We start from the raw sequence: 16,137 nt of genomic DNA, 5'->3' as shown, positions 1-16,137 counted from the left end.
CATCAGAGAAATTCATTCCCTGATGCCTACACCAACTAGAGAGGAAGCTAATGATGATGATCATGAAACTTCATATCAAGTTACAAACCTCGTAGGTCAGCCAGAACACGATCCACACTAGAGTGGTATAGTAATCCTGTCCTGGAAGTCATGTTACTAGACCATGGTGAACCTACGAACTATGAAGAAGCTATGATGAGCCTAGATTCCAATAAATGGCTTGAGGCCATGAAATTTGAGATAGGATCCATGTATGAGAACAAAGTGTGTACTTGCCCGATGATCGGCGAGCCATAGAGAATAAATGGATCTTCAAGAAGAAGACTGACGCTGATGGTAATGTTACTGTCTACAAAGCTCAACTTGTCGCAAAAGGTTTTTGACAAGTTCAAGGAGTTGACTACGATGAGACTTTCTCACCTGTAGTGATGCTTAAGTCTGTCCGAATCATGTTAGCAATTTCCGCATTTTATGGTTATGAAATCTGGCAAATGGATGTCAAAACTGCATTCCTTAATGAATTATTTAAATAAGAGGTGCATATGATGCAACCAGAAGGTTTTGTCGATCCTAAAGGTGATAACAAAGTGTGCAAGCTCCAGCGATCCATCTATGGACTGGTGCAAGCATCTCAGAGTTGGAATATACACTTCGATGATGTGATCAAAGCATATGGTTTTATACAGATTTTTGGAGAAGCCTGTATTTACAAGTGAGTGGGAGCTCTGTAGTATTTCTAATATTATATGTGGATGACATATTGTTGATTGGAAATGATGTAGAATTTCTGGATAGGATAAAATGATATGCATAAAAGTTTTTCAATTAAAGACCTTAGTGAAGCTGCTTATATATTGGGCATCAAGACCTATAGAGATAGATCAAGACGCTTAATAGGACTTTCGCAAAGCACATAACTTGACAAAGTTTTGAAGAAGTTCAAAATGGATCAGTTAAAGAAAGGGTTCTTGCCTGTGTTGCAAGGTGTGAAATTGAGTCAGACTCAATGCCCGACCACTTCAGAAGATAGAGAGAAAATTAAAGTCATTTCCTATGCCTCGCCCATAGGTTCTATCTTGTATGTTATGCTGTGTACCAGAGCTGATGTGTGCCTTGCCATAAGTCTGGTAGGAAGGTACCAAAGTAATCCAGGAGCGGATCACTGGACAACGGTCATGAACATCCCGAAGTACCTGGAAAAGACCAAGGATATGTTTCTCGTTTATGGAGGTGACAAAAAGCTCGTCGTAAATGGTTATGTTGATGCAAGTTTTGACACTGATCTGGATGACTCTAAGTCACAAAACGGATACGTATTTATTTTGAATGGTGGAGCTATCAGTTGGTGCAGTTCCAAGCAAAGCGTCGTGGCAGGATCTATGTTTGAAGTGGAGTACATAGCTGCTTGAGAAGCAGCAAGTGAAGGCATTTGGATGAAGGATTTCATATCCGATCTAGGTGTAATACCTAGTGCATCGAGTCCAATGAAAATCTTTTGTGACAATACTGGAGCAATTACCTTAGCGAAGGGATCCAGATTTCACAAAAGAACCAAACACATCAAGAGACGCTTCAGTTCCATCCATGATCAAGTCAAGGAGGGATGTAAGTGCATCTAGTGCCACCCCTAGTTGGTTTTGGAGTATTGGCGACAAACTTGGTTGAGGGACTAATGTGTTTGTGAGAATTGCAGGATAACACAGGTAGTAGTCCCATGTTGATTCGGTTTACCTACCAGAGATGACCCCTAAAAATGTGTCAAGACATTGAAGACAATGGTGGTCTGTGAAGATATTCACATTGAAGACTATGACAAGAGAAGACATTGCATGAAGACTATGGAGTGCGAAGACATAGTTGTTTCGTAGTTTCCTTTTCTTCTTTGTTGAGTCATAGGAACCACCGTACTGTTAAGTGGGGTCCAAGTGAACCAAGTCAGAGTGACTGAAGTGATGCTCAACCAAATCCTATGTCTTCGAGCGAGGACAATGAGAGAAAACCTTATCCAGAGCTGGATGAGTCAGCTTGACTTGTAGCCCAAGCTAAGTTGCCGCGTGTGTTTGAAATCTGACCGTTGGACACGTGTCAGTTCCTTAGTGACCCAGGGTCATTTTGGACAAATCAGGTCGGGTTGTCTCCTGGCTATAAATAGCCCACCCCCTACACCATAAGTTGGTGGCTGCTCAGATTTAGTGCACGGCTTTTGTCGTTTGAGAGCAACCCACCTCCGAAGCATTTGAGGGAAAATCCTTGTGAGGAGAAAGCCCAAAACACCCAGAGCCAAAGAGTGTTAGGCATCACTGAAGTCTTTCTGTCCGTGTGATCTGAAGAATTATTACACTTGAGGACTGTGAATCCTCCAGACAGTTAGGCGTTGCGTTCTGAGCATCCAAGAGTCATTGTGGATTGCCACTGAACGAAGTCTGTGAAGGTTTGGAAGTCTCCCTTGAAGACTTACCAGAGTGATTGGGCGAGAACTAAGTGTTCTTAGCTCAAGGGGAATAAGGTGAAGACGCGGTCTTCTGAGTTGAATCTTAGCCTCCCTAACCAGACGTACATTTGTCACAGCAACTGGAACTGGTCCAACAAACCCCTTGTCCTCTCCGAGCAACTAGTTCTCTCCTGCCTATCTCTTTACTTACAGTTTGTCTTCGTGAAGTCTTTGCCCTCTTGCCTGATCTGATTGACTTCACCGTGTGAAGACTGTGTACTGTTTGGCTTCATACTATCTTCCATCCTGATCCACACTACCTAGCTGTTGATAGTCTTCGTGCTTTCACTACATTGCTTACTTAACTATGGCCTATCTAGTGTAGTCTACCTTCCGCTGCATATCAATAGGTTCATTTCTATTGTTTGTCTTCAAAGCACTCATGTTTTGAAGACTTTCATAAAAATCGCCTATTCACCCCCCTCTAGTCGAATACTAGCACTTTCAATTGGTATTAGAGCAAGGTGCTCCCTTGTTCTGTGTGATTCTTTAACCACCTAGAGTTTAGCTATGTCGACTGCAGGGACAATCAAGGTCTCCGCTGCGTGCCCTGTCTTTGATGGCACCGATTTCCCCTACTGGAAGAATAAGATGCGTATGCATCTTGAAGCCATTGACGTTGATCTCTGGTATGTCTTGAAGAACGACATTCCCAAGACCAGTGAAGGTGTTACTCCTGCTGATGTCAAAAAGTTCATCCAACTGGACTCAACTGCCAAGAATATCATCTGTGGTCATCTGACCAAAGGGCAGTATGGTCGTGTGAGTGCTCTAGATACTGTGAAGCTAGTCTGGGACTAGCTCTCCAAGGTCAACGGAGGTGTCTCAACAAAGAGAGATTCAAGGATCAGTGTTCTTCGCAATCTCTTCAACCGCTTCAAGAGAAATGACAATGAGAATGTCCAACTCACGTTTGATCGCCTCACTGACATCACGAATGAGCTTCATGCTCTCACGCCAATGAGATAACCAAACATGAAATCGTCAAGACACTACTGAGATCACTTGAGAGCTCATTTGACACCCTGGACCTGATGATTCAAGAACACCCTGACTTCAAGACTCTCGATCCGTCTGACATACTTGAGAGTCTCAACACACATGAGTTCCAGCTATCTGAGAAAAGAGATATCTATGGTCCCAACTAAGGCCGTACTCGCGCTTTGAAGGCAAAGGATGTCTCCTCATCTGAAGAAGAATCTGACTGCAGTTCTGGTGATCCCGAAGAAATTGGAAATGAGCTTGCTATGCTTGTGAAGAAGTTCCAGAAGTTTGCCAAGAAGAAAGATGTCAGAAAGTCTTGAAGATCCAGCTCTAGAAATGATGAAGCCTCATCACGAGATCCCAAGAAGAGAACCTGCCACAAGTGCTAGAAACCTGGTCACTACATCTGTGAGTGTCCACAGTGGGACAATGAGATGAAGAAGAAGAAGAGCAAGGAATATGATTCTGATGACAAGAAGAAGAAGAAATTCTCAAAGTCTTCTTCCAAGTCTTCGGCAAAGTCTTCATCACACAAGAAGAGCTCATCCAGCAAGGGTCGTGCTTTTGTTGGCAAGGAGATGGATTCAGAGGAGGAGTCTGCATCTGAGGAGGCAGAGGTGGAGTCTGAAGAGGAATCCGATTCTGGAGTAGCAAGCCTGGCTCTAGCTTCTGCATATGTCGCCAAGCCCATCTTCAACACTGAAGACAATGGCCTCGTCAACAATGCTGATGCCAAGAATGAGGATGACTCTACTCCCACCTTCTGCTTCATGGCACGTGGTGCCAAGGTAAACTCACGCGATGCTTACTTTCAAACATCAAGTGAAGATGACTCTGAATGTGAATCTAAACCTAGCTACAAAACACTTGCTAAAATTGCAACTGAACAACAGAATGCTATGGAACATATTCAAAAGTTGTTAGACAAAAGCAATGACCTGTTGGACGCGGAAATGACCCGAACTCAGTCCTTAATTGAAGACATTAAAAATCTTCTTGTTAAATACCAGGAACTTGAAAGTCATCATGAAATGCTCTCAACTTCTCATGAAAAGCTCTCCTATGATTATCTTCAAAGGAAGCAAGCGCTTGAGAAACTGAGATCGGCTCATGAAGATCTTCAAAAGGAGAACGAGTCACTCCGCGCTCAACAGATCAGTTCCGCTCAGGAAGGATTTGAACCACCATGTCTAAAATGTCTTGAGCGTGATAATGCTGTCTCTGTTGCTGAATGTTCAACTGCTGCGACTGCTGCAATATCTTCAACTACTAATGTGGTAACTAACCCCTCTGCTGAGGATACCACTACTATTATTGATGAGAATGCCAGGTTGGAGTCATTGCTTGAGACAGGAATGTACAGAAGTCTCAAGGGACATCAGACACTATGTGATGTCCTCAAAAAGAAGATTCTGAACCGAAACCCTAGGAAATAGGGTGTTGGGTTCGAGAGGAAAATGAACATTGATGGTTCCTACTGGATGCCTATGCAGTACCCCAAAACCACATGGGTTGCTGCCAAGGGACCTTCGGTGGATCCATCTATCTTATTTGGCTTCACTAGTGCTAACTCAATTATTATTGATGAATCCTTTGATGCAAACTATAAACTGTTCAGGAATCAGAATGGTAAAGTGTTTGCCCGGTATATTGGTACTAACTGCAGGAATGGACCACCTCTTAAGAAGATCTGTGTTCCCAAAAGTTGTCTTGAAAGTCTTCCCGTGAATGTCATCATGACACCACCTGGGAAGAAGACAAATCTTGGACCAAAGGCTTCATATGGTCCAAAGGCTTCATACAGACAGAAGACTTGCCCGAGTCACCCTAACGCCAATGCTTTGCAAGGAAACCATACTCAGACATTTGAATATGAGCGTGTTTCATCAAACCGCTATGTTCATAAGTCTAAGAATTTTTCTGCTTATTCTTATGAGTATTATTCACCTCCTGCAAGGCTATTTGCTAGGGCTTCAAAGCTGAAGTTCTCAGATGCTGCACTTAGACTCATTGCTTCTAAGCCACCCCTGAAGATGTGGGTGGTTAATAAAACTTAACTCTCTTTTGTAGGGAAAGGTCTCCACCGGAAATCAAAGGTGTTTGGTGCTTATGCTGGGGACCTTAAACAACTTGTGGGACTCAAGATAAAATGTCCAAATGGTCTTATTATGTATTTCGCCCCAGGATTCCTTGACAAGCATCCACTTGTACGTCAAATGTTTCTGCTTCACAACCCTCTTAGTGAAGCCTATCCCCCAAACTGTACTATAGGATATGACACCAAAGGCTTCCGAATGGATTATGGATAGTGGCTGCACCAACCACATGACTGGTGATCGAAGTCGTCTGATGGATTCAACCCTATGCCCGTCTGATAAAAGTCACATCACATTTGCTGACACTGGTAAAAGTAAGGTATTGGGTCTTGGTAGAGTTGCAATCTCAAAGGATCAGCACATGGATAAAGTGATCCTTGTTGAATCCCTTGGTTTCAACTTAATGTCTGTGTCAATGCTATGTGATTTGAACATGATTCTGATATTTGGAAAATATCGTTGCCTTGTCCTTATGGAATCTGACAAATCTCTAGTCTTTGAAGGGTATCGAAAAGATGATCTGTATATGGTAGATTTCTCAGCAGGACCACAGTTGGTTGTATGTCTTCTAGCAAAAGCTTTAGAGTGCTGGCTCTAGCATCGAAGGCTAGGACATGCTCTCATGAGGAACTTGTACACTCTCACAAATAAGAAGCATGTTGTGGGGATCGAGGGCGTCAAGTTCAAGAAGGATCATCTGTGTGGTGCTTGTGAAGCTGGGAAGATGACTAGGGCCAAGCATCCCTCGAAGACAATCATGTTGACATCACAACCCTTTGAGCTGCTTCACATGGACCTATTCGACCCTACTCGCTACTCTACTCTTACTACCACTTCTTGTCTCTATGGTTTCGTTATTGTTGATGATTACTCAAGATATACATGGGTGCTGAAGGAAATATGCCCAAGAGGCAATAATAAAGTTATTATTTATTTCCTTATAATCATGATAAATGTTTATTATTCATGCTAGAATTGTATTTACCGGAAACATAATACATGTGTGAATACATAGACAAACAGAGTGTCACTAGTATGCCTCTACTTGACTAGCTCGTTAATCAAAGATGGTTATGTTTCCTAACCATGAACAATGAGTTGTTATTTGATTAACGAGGTCACATCATTAGTAGAATGATCTGATTGACATGACCCATTCCATTAGCTTAGCACCTGATCGTTTAGTATGTTGCTATTGCTTTCTTCATGACTTATACATGTTCCTATGACTATGAGATTATGCAACTCCCGTTTACCGGAGGAACACTTTGGGTACTACCAAACGTCACAACGTAAATGGGTGATTATAAAGGAGTACTACAGGTGTCTCCAATGGTCGATGTTGGGTTGGCGTATTTCGAGATTAGGATTTGTCACTCCGATTGTCGGAGAGGTATCTCTGGGCCCTCTCGGTAATACACATCACATAAGCCTTGCAAGCATTACAACTAATATGTTAGTTGTGAGATGATGTATTACGGAACGAGTAAAGAGACTTGCCGGTAACGAGATTGAACTAGGTATTGGATACCGACGATCGAATCTCGGGCAAGTAACATACCGATGACAAATGGAACAACGTATGTTGTTATGCGGTCTGACCGATAAAGATCTTCGTAGAATATGTAGGAGCCAATATGGGCATCCAGGTCCCGCTATTGGTTATTGACCAGAGACATGTCTCGGTCATGTCTACATTGTTCTCGAACCCGTAGGGTCCGCACGCTTAAGGTTACGATGACAGTTATATTATGAGTTTATGCATTTTGATGTACCGAAGGTTGTTCGGAGTCCCGGATGTGATCACGGACATGACGAGGAGTCTCGAAATGGTCGAGACGTAAAGATTGATATATTGGAAGCCTATATTTGGATATCGGAAGTGTTCCGGGTGAAATCGGGATTTTACCGGAATACCGGGAGGGTTACCGGAACCCCCCGGGAGCTATTTGGGCCATAGTGGGCCTTAGTGGAAAAGAGAAGGGGCTGCCCTAGATGGGCTGCGCGCCCCCCCTTCCCCTAGTCCTATTAGGACTAGGAGAGGTGGCCGGCCCCCTCCTCCTCTTTTCCCCTCCGAGGAATCCTAGTTGGACTAGGATTGGAGGGGGAATCCTACTCCCAGTGGGAGTAGGACTCTCCTGCGCCTCCCCCCTTGGCCGGCCAGCCTCCCCTCCTCTCCTCCTTTATATACTGAGGCAGGGGCACCTCTAAACACACAAGTTGACACAAGTTGATCCACGTGATCGATTCCTTAGCCGTGTGCGGTGCCCCCTGCCACCATATTCCTCGATAATACTGTAGCGGAGTTTAGGCGAAGCCCTGCTGCTGTAGTTCATCAAGATCGTCACCACGCCGTCGTGCTGACGAAACTCTTCCCCGACACTTTGCTGGATCGGAGTCCGGGGATCGTCATCGAGCTGAACGTGTGCTCGAACTCGGAGGTGCCGTAGTTTCGGTGCTTGATCGGTTGGATCGTGAAGACGTACGACTACTTCCTCTACGTCGTGTCATCGCTTCCGCAGTCGGTCTGCGTTGGGTACGTAGACAACACTCTCCTCTCGTTGCTATGCATCACATGATCCTTGCGTGTGCGTAGGAAATTTTTTGAAATTACTACGAAACCCAACAGTGGCATCCGAGCCTAGGTTAATGATGTTGATGTTATATGCACGAGTAGAACACAAGTGAGTTGTGGACGATACAAGTCATACTGCCTACCAGCATGTCATATTTTGGTTCGGCGGTATTGTTGGACGAGACGACCCGGACCAACCTTACGCGTACGCTTACGCGAGACCGGTTCCCTCGACGTGCTTTGCACAGAGATGGCTTGCGGGCGACTGTCTCTCCAACTTTAGTTGAACCAAGTATGGCTACGCCCGGTCCTTGCGAAGGTTAAAACGGAGTCTATTTGACAAACTATCGTTGTGGTTTTGATGCGTAGGTGAGATTGGTTCTTACTTAAGCCCGTAGCAGCCACGTAAAACATGCAACAACAAAGTAGAGGACGTCTAACTTGTTTTTGCAGGGCATGTTGTGATGTGATATGGTCAAGGCATGATGCTGAATTTTATTGTATGAGATGATCATGTTTTGTAACCGAGTTATCGGCAACTGGCAGGAGCCATATGGTTGTCGCTTTATTGTATGCAATGCAATCGCGATGTAATGCTTTACTTTATTACTAAACGGTAGTGATAGTCGTGGAAGCATAAGATTGGCGAGACGACAACGATGCTACGATGGAGATCAAGGTGTCGCGCCGGTGACGATGGTGATCATGACGGTGCTTCGGAGATGGAGATCACAAGCACAAGATGATGATGGCCATATCATATCACTTATATTGATTGCATGTGATGTTTATCTTTTTATGCATCTTATCTTGCTTTGATTGACGGTAGCATTATAAGATGATCTCTCACTAAATTATCAAGAAGTGTTCTCCCTGAGTATGCACCGTTGCCAAAGTTCGTCGTGCCCAGACACCACGTGATGATCGGGTGTGATAAGCTCTACGTCCATCTACAACGGGTGCAAGCCAGTTTTGCACACGCAGAATACTCAGGTTAAACTTGACGAGCCTAGCATATGCAGATATGGCCTCGGAACACGGAGACCGAAAGGTCGAGCGTGAATCATATAGTAGATATGATCAACATAACGATGTTCACCATTGAAAACTACTCCATCTCACGTGATGATCGGTTATGGTTTAGTTGATTTGGATCACGTGATCACTTAGAGGATTAGAGGGATGTCTATCTAAGTGGGAGTTCTTTAGTAATATGATTAATTGAACTTAAAATTTATCATGAACTTAGTCCCTGATAGTATCTTGCTTGTTTATGTTGATTGTAGATAGATGGCTCGTGCTGTTGTTCCGTTGAATTTTAATGCGTTCCTTGAGAAAGCAAAGTTGAAAGATGATGGTAGCAATTACACGGACTGGGTCCGTAACTTGAGGATTATCCTCATTGCTGCACAGAAGAATTACGTCCTGGAAGCACCGCTGGGTGCCAGGCCTGCTGCTGGAGCAACGCCAGATGTTATGAACGTCTGGCAGAGCAAAGCTGATGACTACTCGATAGTTCAGTGTGCCATGCTTTACGGCTTAGAATCGGGACTTCAACGACGTTTTGAACGTCATGGAGCATATGAGATGTTCCAGGAGTTGAAGTTAATATTTCAAGCAAATGCCCGGATTGAGAGATATGAAGTCTCCAATAAGTTCTATAGCTGCAAGATGGAGGAGAACAGTTCTGTCAGTGAGCATATACTCAAAATGTCTGGGTATAATAATCACTTGATTCAATTGGGAGTTAATCTTCCGGATGATTGCGTCATTGACAGAATTCTCCAATCACTGCCACCAAGCTACAAGAGCTTCGTGATGAACTATAATATGCAAGGGATGAACAAGACTATTCCCGAGCTCTTCGCAATGCTGAAAGCTGCGGAGGTAGAAATCAAGAAGGAGCATCAAGTGTTGATGGTTAACAAGACCACTAGTTTCAAGAAAAAGGGCAAAGGGAAGAAAAAGGGGAACTTCAAAAAGAACGGCAAGCAAGTTGCTGCTCAAGAGAAGAAACCCAAGTCTGGACCTAAGCCTGAAACTGAGTGCTTCTACTGCAAGCAGACTGGTCACTGGAAGCGGAACTGCCCCAAGTATTTGGCGGATAAGAAGGATGGCAAGGTGAACAAAGGTATATGTGATATACATGTTATTGATGTGTACCTTACTAGAGCTCGCAGTAGCACCTGGGTATTTGATACTGGTTCTGTTGCTAATATTTGCAACTCGAAACAGGGACTACAGAATAAGCGGGCACTGGCAAAGGACGAGGTGACGATGCGCGTGGGAAACGGTTCCAAAGTCGATGTGATCGCAGTCGGCACGCTACCTCTACATCTACCTTCGGGATTAATATTAGACCTAAATAATTGTTATTTGGTGCCAGCGTTGAGCATGAACATTATATCTGGATCTTGTTTAATGCGAGACGGTTATTCATTTAAATCAGAGAATAATGGTTGTTCTATTTATATGAGTAATATCTTTTATGGTCATGCACCCTTGAAGAGTGGTCTATTCTTATTGAATCTCGATAGTAGTAATACACATATTCATAATGTTGAAGCCAAAAGATGCAGAGTTGATAATGAAAGTGCAACTTATTTGTGGCACTGTCGTTTAGGTCATATCGGTATAAAGCGCATGAAGAAACTCCATACCGATGGACTTTTGGAACCACTTGATTATGAATCACTTGGTACTTGCGAACCGTGCCTCATGGGCAAGATGACTAAAACACCGTTCTCCGGTACTATGGAGAGAGCAACAGATTTGTTGGAAATCATACATACCGATGTATGTGGCCCGATGAATATTGAGGCTCGTGGCGGATATCGTTATTTTCTCACCTTCACAGATGATTTAAGCAGATATGGGTATATTTACTTAATGAAACATAAGTCTGAAACATTTGAAAAGTTCAAAGAATTTCAGAGTGAAGTTGAAAATCATCGTAACAAGAAAATAAAGTTTCTACGATCTGATCGTGGAGGAGAATATTTGAGTTACGAGTTTGGTGTACATTTGAAAAACTGTGGAATAGTTTCGCAACTCACGCCACCCGGAACACCACAGCGTAATGGTGTGTCCGAACGTCGTAATCGTACTTTACTAGATATGGTGCGATCTATGATGTCTCTTACTGATTTACCGCTATCATTTTGGGGATATGCTTTAGAGACGGCCGCATTCACGTTAAATAGGGCACCATCAAAATCCGTTGAGACGACGCCTTATGAACTGTGGTTTGGCAAGAAACCAAAGTTGTCGTTTCTTAAAGTTTGGGGCTGCGATGCTTATGTGAAAAAGCTTCAACCTGATAAGCTCGAACCCAAATCGGAGAAATGTGTCTTCATAGGATACCCAAAGGAAACTGTTGGGTACACCTTCTATCACAGATCCGAAGGCAAAACATTCGTTGCTAAGAATGGATCATTTCTAGAGAAGGAGTTTCTCTCGAAAGAAGTGAGTGGGAGGAAAGTAGAACTTGACGAGGTAACTGTACCTGCTCCCTTACTGGAAAGTAGTTCATCACAGAAAACTGTTTCAGTGACACCTACACCAGTTAGTGAGGAAGCCAATGATAATGATCATGAAACTTCAGATCAAGATACTACTGAACCTCGTAGATCAACCAGAGTAAGATCCGCACCAGAGTGGTACGGTAATCCTGTTCTGGAGGTCATGCTACTAGATCATGATGAACCTACGAACTATGAAGAAGCGATGGTGAGCCCAGATTCCGCAAAGTGGCTTGAAGCCATGAAATCTGAGATGGGATCCATGTATGAGAACAAAGTATGGACTTTGGTTGACTTGCCCGATGATCGGCAAGCAATTGAGAATAAATGGATCTTTAAGAAGAAGACTGACGCTGATGGTAATGTTACTGTCTACAAAGCTCGACTTGTCGCAAAAGGTTTTCGGCAAGTTCAAGGAATTGACTACGATGAGACCTTCTCACCCGTAGCGATGCTTAAGTCCGTCCGAATCATGTTAGCAATTGCCGCATTTTATGATTATGAAATTTGGCAAATGGATGTCAAAACTGCATTCCTGAATGGATTTCTGGAAGAAGAGTTGTATATGATGCAACCAGAAGGTTTTGTCGATCCAAAGGGAGCTAACAAAGTGTGCAAGCTCCAGCGATCCATTTATGGACTGGTGCAAGCCTCTCGGAGTTGGAATAAACGTTTTGATAGTGTGATCAAAGCATTTGGTTTTATACAGACTTTCGGAGAAGCCTGTATTTACAAGAAAGTGAGTGGGAGCTCTGTAGCATTTCTGATATTATATGTGGATGACATATTACTGATTGGAAATGATATAGAATTTCTGGATAGCATAAAGGGATACTTGAATAAAAGTTTTTCAATGAAAGACCTCGGTGAAGCTGCTTACATATTAGGCATTAAGATCTATAGAGATAGATCAAGACGCTTAATTGGACTTTCACAAAGCACATACCTTGACAAAATTTTGAAGAAGTTCAAAATGGATCAAGCAAAGAAAGGGTTCTTGCCTGTGTTACAAGGTGTGAAATTGAGTAAGACTCAATGCCCGACCACTGCAGAAGATAGAGAGAATATGAAAGATGTTCCCTATGCATCAGCCATAGGCTCTATCATGTATGCAATGCTGTGTACCAGACCTGATGTGTGCCTTGCTATAAGTTTAGCAGGGAGGTACCAAAGTAATCCAGGAATGGATCACTGGACAGCGGTCAAGAACATCCTGAAATACCTGAAAAGGACTAAGGATATGTTTCTCGTATATGGAAGTGACAAAGAGCTCATCGTAAAAGGTTACGTTGATGCAAGCTTTGACACTGATCCGGACGATTCTAAATCGCAAACCGGATACGTGTTTACATTAAACGGTGGAGCTGTCAGTTGGTGCAGTTCTAAACAAAGCGTCGTAGCGGGATCTACATGTGAAGCGGAATACATAGCTGCTTCGGAAGCAGCAAATGAAGGAGTCTGGATGAAGGAGTTCATATCCGATCTAGGTGTCATACCTAGTGCATCGGGTCCAATGAAAATCTTTTGTGACAATACTGGTGCAATTGCCTTGGCAAAGGAATCCAGATTTCACAAAAGGACCAAACACATCAAGAGACGCTTCAACTCCATCCGGGATCTAGTCCAGGTGGGAGACATAGAGATTTGCAAGATACATACGGATCTGAATGTTGCAGACCCGTTGACTAAGCCTCTTCCACGAGCAAAACATGATCAGCACCAAAGCTCCATGGGTGTTAGATTCATTACAGTGTAATCTAGATTATTGACTCTAGTGCAAGTGGGAGACTGAAGGAAATATGCCCTAGAGGCAATAATAAAGTTATTATTTATTTCCTTATAATCATGATAAATGTTTATTATTCATGCTAGAATTGTATTTACCGGAAACATAATACATGTGTGAATACATAGACAAACAGAGTGTCACTAGTATGCCTCTACTTGACTAGCTCGTTAATCAAAGATGGTTATGTTTCCTAACCATGAACAATGAGTTGTTATTTGATTAACGAGGTCACATCATTAGTAGAATGATCTGATTGACATGACCCATTCCATTAGCTTAGCACCCGATCGTTTAGTATGTTGCTATTGCTTTCTTCATGACTTATACATGTTCCTATGACTATGAGATTATGCAACTCCCGTTTACCGGAGGAACACTTTGGGTACTACCAAACGTCACAACGTAACTGGGTGATTATAAAGGAGTACTACAGGTGTCTCCAATGGTCGATGTTGGGTTGGCGTATTTCGAGATTAGGATTTGTCACTCCGATTGTCGGAGAGGTATCTCTGGGCCCTCTCGGTAATACACATCACATAAGCCTTGCAAGCATTACAACTAATATGTTAGTTGTGAGATGATGTATTACGGAACGAGTAAAGAGACTTGCCGGTAACGAGATTGAACTAGGTATTGGATACCGACGATCGAATCTCGGGCAAGTAACATACCGATGACAAAGGGAACAACGTATGTTGTTATGCGGTCTGACCGATAAAGATCTTCGTAGAATATGTAGGAGCCAATATGGGCATCCAGGTCCCGCTATTGGTTATTGACCAGAGACGTGTCTCGGTCATGTCTACATTGTTCTCGAACCCGTAGGGTCCGCACGCTTAAGGTTACGATGACAGTTATATTATGAGTTTATGCATTTTGATGTACCGAAGGTTGTTCGGAGTCCCGGATGTGATCACGGACATGACGAGGAGTCTCGAAATGGTCGAGACGTAAAGATTGATATATTGGAAGCCTATATTTGGATATCGGAAGTGTTCCGGGTGAAATCGGGATTTTACCGGAATACCGAGAGGGTTACCGGAACCCCCCGGGAGCTATTTGGGCCATAGTGGGCCTTAGTGGAAAAGAGAAGGGGCTGCCCTAGATGGGCTGCGCGCCCCCCCTTCCCCTAGTCCTATTAGGACTAGGAGAGGTGGCCGGCCCCCTCCTCCTCTTTTCCCCTCCGAGGAATCCTAGTTGGACTAGGATTGGAGGGGGAATCCTACTCCCAGTGGGAGTAGGACTCTCCTGCGCCTCCCCCCTTGGCCGGCCAGCCTCCCCTCCTCTCCTCCTTTATATACGGAGGCAGGGGCACCTCTAAACACACAAGTTGACACAAGTTGATCCACGTGATCGATTCCTTAGCCGTGTGCGGTGCCCCCTGCCACCATATTCCTCGATAATACTGTAGCGGAGTTTAGGCGAAGCCCTGCTGCTGTAGTTCATCAAGATCGTCACCACGCCGTCGTGCTGACGAAACTCTTCCCCGACACTTTGCTGGATCGGAGTCCGGGGATCGTCATCGAGCTGAACGTGTGCTCGAACTCGGAGGTGCCGTAGTTTCGGTGCTTGATCGGTTGGATCGTGAAGACGTACGACTACTTCCTCTACGTCGTGTCATCGCTTCCGCAGTCGGTCTGCGTTGGGTACGTAGACAATACTCTCCTCTCTTTGCTATGCATCACATGATCTTGCGTGTGCGTAGGAAATTTTTTGAAATTACTACGAAACCCAACAGGTGCATATAATCCTCTACAAGACTAAAGTGCAGGATGTCTTCAGGCGATCCACCAACCGTGCCATGGTGAACTATGGAGTCAAGATGAAGCACATCAGAAGTGAGAACGGCACAGAATTCAAGAACACCGGCCTCGACACTTATCTTGATACACTGGGCATCACTCATGAGTATTCTGCTCCTTACACACCTCAGCAGAATGGCATCATGGAGCGCAAGAACTGAACCCTCATTGAGATGGGTCGGACGATGCTTGATGAGTACGAGACTCCAAGGAAGTTCTGGCCTGAAGCCATTGATACTGCATGCCATGTCATCAACCGTGTTTATCTTCACAAGCTTCTAAAGAAGACATCATATGAGCTGCTAACTGGTAAGAAGCCAAACGTTAGTTACTTCAGAGTATTTGGTGCTAGGTGCCGGATCAAGGATCCACATCACACTTCAAAATTTGCACCGAAAGCACATGAAGGTTTTATGCTTGGATACGGAAAGGACTAGCACTCCTACAGAGCCTTCAACCTCTTTCACTACAAAGTGGTTGAAACTATGGATGTGCGGTTCGATGAAACTAACGGCTCGCAAAGAGAGCGCCTGCCAAATGTGTTAGATGAAGTCCCTCCTAGTGAATCTATCAAGCTCATGGGAACTGGAGAAATCATACCCTCAGAAGCTCAGGCTGATGATGAACTCATCATTTCACCAAGTCAACCTGAAGACAATGCTCAGCCTGAAGTCAATGCTGAAACTGAAGACCATGATTCGCAAGAGCAAAATCTTCCTCCAGTTCATCCCTATGTTGCAAATGAAGTACAGATTGAGAAGATAATTGATAACATCAATGCACCTAGTCCACTCACTCGTTCAAGAGCAACACAACTAGCAAATTTATGTGGGCACTTCACATTCATCTCTATATCTGAACCCAAGAAAGTTACTGAAG

Source organism: Triticum aestivum, chromosome 7B (assembly GCF_018294505.1).
Source record: "Triticum aestivum cultivar Chinese Spring chromosome 7B, IWGSC CS RefSeq v2.1, whole genome shotgun sequence".
In the NCBI taxonomy this organism is placed as follows: Eukaryota; Viridiplantae; Streptophyta; class Magnoliopsida; order Poales; family Poaceae; genus Triticum; species Triticum aestivum.
This window is presented reverse-complemented; position numbering follows the sequence as displayed.